The sequence below is a fragment of the Pseudophryne corroboree genome, chromosome 1 (genome assembly GCF_028390025.1).
Source record: "Pseudophryne corroboree isolate aPseCor3 chromosome 1, aPseCor3.hap2, whole genome shotgun sequence".
Classification (NCBI taxonomy): domain Eukaryota; kingdom Metazoa; phylum Chordata; class Amphibia; order Anura; family Myobatrachidae; genus Pseudophryne; species Pseudophryne corroboree.
This window is the reverse complement of record NC_086444.1, coordinates 692,513,075-692,520,013: the sequence shown is the minus strand read 5'-3', so window position 1 is coordinate 692,520,013 and position 6,939 is coordinate 692,513,075.

Here is a 6,939-nt window from a genome sequence, read left to right as displayed (position 1 = left end):
TGATGGAAAATGGCGCCCGTGTGCTGAGGAGATAGGCTCCGCCCCCTTCTCGGCGGCCTTTTCTCCCGCTTTTTTGGTGAGTTCTGGCAGGGGTTAAAATACATTCATATAGCCCTGGGGGTTATATGTGGTGTATTTATGCCAGCCAAGGTGTTTTACATTGCTGCTCAGGGCGCCCCCCCCTAGCGCCCTGCACCCTCAGTGACCGGAGTGTGAAGTGTGCCTGAGTAACAATGGCGCACAGCTGCAGTGCTGTGCGCTACCTTGTTGAAGACTGATGTCTTCTGCCGCCGATTTTTCCGGACCTCTTCTTGCTTCTGGCTCTGTAAGGGGGCCGGCGGCGCGGCTCTGGGACCGAGCTCCGAGGCTGGGCCTGTGTTCGGTCCCTCTGGAGCTAATGGTGTTCAGTAGCCTAAGAAGCCCAATCCACTCTGCACGCAGGTGAGTTCGCTTCTTCTCCCCTTAGTTCCTCGATGCAGTGAGCCTGTTGCCAGCAGGTCTCACTGAAAATAAAAAAACTAAAACTAAACTTTCACTAAGAAGCTCAGGAGAGCCCCTAGTGTGCACCCTTCTCGGCTAGGCACAAAAATCTAACTGAGGCTTGGAGGAGGGTCATAGGGGGAGGAGCCAGTGCACACCAGGTAGTCCTAAAGCTTTTACTTTTGTGCCCAGTCTCCTGCGGAGCCGCTATTCCCCATGGTCCTTACGGAGTTCCCAGCATCCACTAGGACGTCAGAGAAAATAAGAATTTACTTACCGATAATTCTATTTCTCGTAGTCCGTAGTGGATGCTGGGACTCCGTCAGGACCATGGGGAATAGCGGCTCCGCAGGAGACAGGGCACAAAAGTAAAAGCTTTAGGATCAGGTGGTGTGCACTGGCTCCTCCCCCTATGACCCTCCTCCAAGCCTCAGTTAGGATACTGTGCCCGGACGAGCGTACACAATAAGGAAGGATTTTGAATCCCGGGTAAGACTCATACCAGCCACACCAATCACACTGTACAACCTGTGATCTGAACCCAGTTAACAGTATGATAACAGCGGAGCCTCTGAAAAGATGGCTCACAACAATAATAACCCGATTTTTGTAACAATAACTATGTACAAGTATTGCAGACAATCCGCACTTGGGATGGGCGCCCAGCATCCACTACGGACTACGAGAAATAGAATTATCGGTAAGTAAATTCTTATTTTCTCTGACGTCCTAGTGGATACTGGGACTCCGTCAGGACCATGGGGATTATACCAAAGCTCCCAAACGGGCGGGAGAGTGCGGATGACTCTGCAGCACCGAATGAGAGAACTCCAGGTCCTCCTCAGCCAGGGTATCAAATTTGTAGAATTTTGCAAACGTATTTGCCCCTGACCAAGTCGCTGCTCGGCAAAGTTGTAAAGCCGAGACCCCTCGGGCAGCCGCCCAAGATGAGCCCACCTTCCTTGTGAAATGGGCATTTACATATTTTGGCTGTGGCAGGCCTGCCACAGAATGTGCAAGCTGAATTGTACTACACATCCAACTAGCAATCGTCTGCTTAGAAGCAAGAGCACCCAGTTTGTTGGGTGCATACAGGATAACAGCAAGTCAGTTTTCCTGACTCCAGCCGTCCTGGAAACCTATATTTTCAGGGCCCTGACAACATCTAGCAACTTGGAGTCCTCCAAGTCCCTAATAGCCGCAGGTACCACAATAAACTGGTTCAGGTGAAACGCTGACACCACCTTAGGGAGAAACTGGGGACGAGTCCGCAGCTCTGCCCTGTCCGAATGGACAATCAGATATGGGCTTTTGTGAGACAAAGCCACCAATTCTGACACTCGCCTGGCCGAGGCCAGGGCCAACCGCATGGTCACTTTTCATGTGAGATATTTCAAATCCACAGATTTGAGCGGTTTAAAATGTGATTTGAGGAATCCCAGAACTACGTTGAGATCCCACAGTGCCACTGGAGGCACAAAAGGGGGTTGTATATGCAGTACTCCCTTGACAAACTTCTGGACTTCAGGAAGTGAAGCCAATTCTTTCTGGAAGAAAATTGACAGGGCCGAAATTTGAACCTTAATGGACCCCAATTTGAGGCCCATAGACACTCCTGTTTGCAGGAAATGCAGGAATCGACCGAGTTGAAATTTCTTCGTGGGGCCTTCCTGGCCTCACACCACGCAACATATTTTCGCCACATGTGGTGATAATGTTGTGCGGTCACCTCCTTCCTGGCTTTGACCAGGGTAGGAATGACCTCTTCCGGAATGCCTTTTTCCCTTAGGATCCGGCGTTCCACCGCCATGCCGTCAAACGCAGCCGCGGTAAGTCTTGGAACAGACATGGTACTTGCTGAAGCAAGTCCCTTCTTAGCGGCAGAGGCCATGAGTCCTCTGTGAGCATTTCTTGAAGTTCCGGGTACCAAGTCCTTCTTGGCCAATCCGGAGCCACGAGTATAGTTCTTACTCCTCTACGTCTTATAATTCTCAGTACCTTGGGTATGAGAAGCAGAGGAGGGAACACATACACCGACTGGTACACCCACTGTATTACCAGAACGTCCACAGCTATTGCCTGAGGGTCTCTTGACCTGGCGCAATACCTGTCCAGTTTTTTGTTCAGGCGGGACGCCATCATGTCCACCTTTGGTCTTTCCCAACGGTTCACAATCATGTGGAAGACTTCCCGATGAAGTCCCCACTCTCCCGGGTGGAGGTCGTGCCTGCTGAGGAAGTCTGCTTCCCAGTTGTCCACTCCCGGAATGAACACTGCTGACAGTGCTATCCCATGATTTTCCGCCCAGCGAAGAATCTTTGCAGTTTCTGCCATTTCCCTCCTGCTTCTTGTGCCGCCCTGTCTGTTTACGTGGGCGACTGCCGTGATGTTGTCCCACTGGATCAATACCGGCTGACCTTGAAGCAGAGATCTTGCTAAGCTTAGAGCATTGTTTTATGTGGAGAGAAGTCTCCAGACTTGATCACACTCCCTGGAAATTTTTTCCCTGTGTGACTGCTCCCCAGCCTCTCCGGCTGGCATCCGTGGTCACCAGGACCCAGTCCTGAATGCCGAATCTGCGGCCCTTTAGTAGATGAGCACTCTGCAGCCACCGCAGAAGAAACACCCTTGTCCTTGGAGACAGGGTTATCCGCTGATGCATCTGAAGATGCGATCCGGACCATTTTTCCAGCAGATCCCACTGAAAAGTTCTTGCGTGAATTCTGCCGAATGGAATCGCTTCGTAAGAAGCCACCATTTTTCCCAGGACCCTTGTGCAATGATGCACTGACACTTTTCCTGGTTTTAGGAGGTTCCTGACTAGCTCGGATAACTCCCTTGCTTTCTTCTCCGGGAGAAACACCCTTTTCTGGACTGTGTCCAGAATCAACCCTAGGAACAGCAAATTGTCGTCGGAAACAGCTGCGGTTTTGGAATATTTAGAATCCACCCATGCTGTCGTAGAACTACTTGAGATAGTGCTACTCCGACCTCCAACTGTTCTCTGGACCTAGCCCTTATCAGGATATCGTCCATTTTCTTTGAAGAAGAATCATCATTTCGGCCATTACCTTGGTAAAGACCCGGGGTGCCGTGGACAATCCAACCGGCATCGTCTGAAACTGATAGTGACAGTTCTGTACCACGAACCTGAGGTACCCTTGGTGAGAAGGGCAAATTGGGACATGGAGGAAGCATCCCTGATGTCCCGGGACACCATATAGTCCCCTTCTTCCTGGTTCGCTATCACTGCTCTGAGTGACTCCATCTTGATTTGAACCTTTGTATGTAAGTGTTCAAATATTTCAGATTTAGAATAGGTCTCACCGAGCCGTCTGGCTTCAGTACCACAATATAATGTGGAATAATACCCCTTTCCTTGTTGTAGGAGGAGTACTTTGATTATCACCTGCTGGGAATACAGCTTGTGAATTGTTTCCAATACTGCCTCCCTGTCGGAGGGAGACGTTGGTAAAGCAGACTTCAGGAACCTGCGAGGGGGAGACGTCTCGAATTTCCAATCTGTACCCCTGGGATACTACTTGTAGGATCCAGGGGTCCTGTACGGCCCCAGCGTCATGCTGAGGACTTGGCAGAAGCGGTGGAAGGCTTCTGTTCCTGGGAATGGGCTGCCTGCTGCAGTCTTCTTCCCTTTCCTCTATCCCTGGGCAGATATGACTGGCCTTTTGCCCGCTTGCCCTTATGGGGACGAAAGGACTGAGGCTGAAAAGACGGTGTCTTTTTCTGCTGAGATGTGACTTAGGGTAAAAAAGGTGGATTATCCAGCTGTTGCCGTGGCCACCAGGTCCGATGGACCGACCCCAAATAACTCCTCCCCTTTATACGGCAATACTTCCATGTGCCGTTTGGAATCTGCATCACCTGACCACTGTCGTGTCCATAAACATCTTCTGGCAGATATGGACATCGCACTTACTCTTGATGCCAGAGTGCAAATATCTCTCTGTGCTCTATAGTCAATAAAATACTGTCCCTGTCAAGGGTATCAATATTTTCAGTCAGGGAATCCGACCAAGCCACCCCAGCGCTGCCCATCCAGGCTGAGGCGATAGCTGGTCGCAGTATAACACCAGTATGTGTGTATATACTTTTTAGGATATTTTCCAGCCTCCTATCAGCTGGCTCCTTGAGGGCGGCCGTATCTGGAGACGGTAACGCCACTTGTTTTGATAAGCGTGTGAGCGCCTTATCCACCCTAAGGGGTGTTTCCCAACGCGCCCTAACTTCTGGCGGGAAAGGGTATACCGCCAATAATTTTCTATCGGGGGAAACCCACGCATCATCACACACTTCATTTAATTTATCTGATTCAGGAAAAACTACATGTAGTTTTTTCACACCCACATAATACCCTTTTTTGTGGTACTTGTAGTATCAGAAATATGTAACACCTCCTTCATTGCCCTTAACATGTAACGTGTGGCCCTAAAGGAAAATACGTTTGTTTCTTCACCGTCGACACTGGAGTCAGTGTCCGTGTCTGTGTCTATGTCGACCGACTGAGGTAAATGGGCGTTTTAAAGCCCCTGACGGTGTTTGAGACGCCTGGACAGGTACTAATTTGTTTGCCGGCCATCTCATGTCGTCAACCGACCTTGAAGCGTGTTGACATTATCACGTAATTCCTTAAATAAGCCATCCATTCCGGTGTCGACTCCCTAGAGAGTGACATCACCATTACAGGCAATTGCTCCGCCTCCTCACCAACATCATCCTCATACATGTCGACACACACGTACCGACACACAGCACACACACAGGGAATGCTCTGATAGAGGACAGGACCCCACTAGCCCTTTGGGGAGACAGAGGGAGAGTTTGCCAGCACACACCAAAACGCTATAATTATACAGGGACAACCTTTATATAAGTGTTTTCCCTAATAGCATCTTAATATATAATCATATCGCCAAATAAGTGCCCCCCCTCTCTGTTTTAACCCTGTTTCTGTAGTGCAGTGCAGGGGAGAGCCTGGGAGCCTTCCCACCAGCAGTTCTGTGATGGAAAATGGCGCTGTGTGCTGAGGAGATAGGCCCCGCCCCCTATTCCGGCGGGCTCTTCTCCCGGTTTTTCTGAGACCTGGCAGGGGTGAAATACATCCATATAGCCTCAGGGACTATATGTGATGTATTCTTTTTAGCCAGAAAAGGTATTAACATTGCTGCCCAGGGCGCCCCCCCCAGCGCCCTGCACCCTCAGTGACCGTTGGTGTGAAGTGTGCTGAGAGCAATGGCGCACAGCTGAAGTGCTGTGCGCTACCTCATGAAGACTGAAAAGCCTTCAGCCGCCGGTTTCTGGACCTCTTCTTACTTCGGCATCTGCAAGGGGGTCGGCGGCGCGGCTCCGGTGACCCATCCAGGCTGTACCTGTGATCGTCCCTCTGGAGCTAGTGTCCAGTAGCCTAAGAAGCAAATCCATCCTGCACGCAGGTGAGTTCACTTCTTCTCCCCTAAGTCCCTCGTTGCAGTGAGCCTGTTGCCAGCAGGACTCACTGAAAATAAGAAAACTATCAAAACTTTTACTCTAAGCAGCTCTTTATGAGAGCCACCTAGATTGCACCCTTCTCGGCCGGGCACAAAAACCTAACTGAGGCTTGGAGGAGGGTCATAGGGGGAGGAGCCAGTGCACACCACCTGATCCTAAAGCTTTTACTTTTGTGCCCTGTCTCCTGCGGAGCCGCTATTCCCCATGGTCCTGACGGAGTCCCAGCATCCACTAGGACGTCAGAGAAATAAGATTTTAAACCTACCGGTAAATCTATTTCTCCTAGTCCGTAGAGGATGCTGGGCGCCCGTCCCAGTGCGGAAACTCTGCAAGACTTGTATATAGTTGTTGCTTACATAAGGGTTATGTTACAGTTGACATCGGTCTTGGACCGTTACTGTCGTTTGTTCATACTGTTAACTGGTTATATATGTTCCAGGTTACATGTTATGATTGGTGTGGGCTGGTATGAATCTTGCCCTTGGATTGCTAAATCCTGCCTTGTATTGTCCATCTCCTCTGGGCACAGTTCTCTAACTGAGGTCTGGAGGAGGGGCATAGAGGGAGGAGCCAGTGCACACCCATAGTCAAAGTTCTTTTTAGGTGCCCCATCTCCTGCTGAGCCCGTCTATACCCCATGGTCCTTACGGAGTCCCCAGCATCCTCTACGGACTAGGAGAAATAGATTTACCGGTAGGTTTAAAATCTTATTTTCATGCCCAAATGCTTGTTGGTCAAGGCAACTTGCAAGTGGGTGATATGTAAGTGACCACCCTGTGTGAGTTTCAAGTGTCAAATCTTTTGACCAACGCTGTTTAACCCTTGCACAGCTACAGCTTCTTATTCAAAATGATGATTTCTGGTGTCTGTGCCCGCTTTACCACCATTCTCATGCCCAAATGCCTGTTGGTCAAGGCAAATTACAAGTGGGTGATATGTAAGTGACCACCCTGT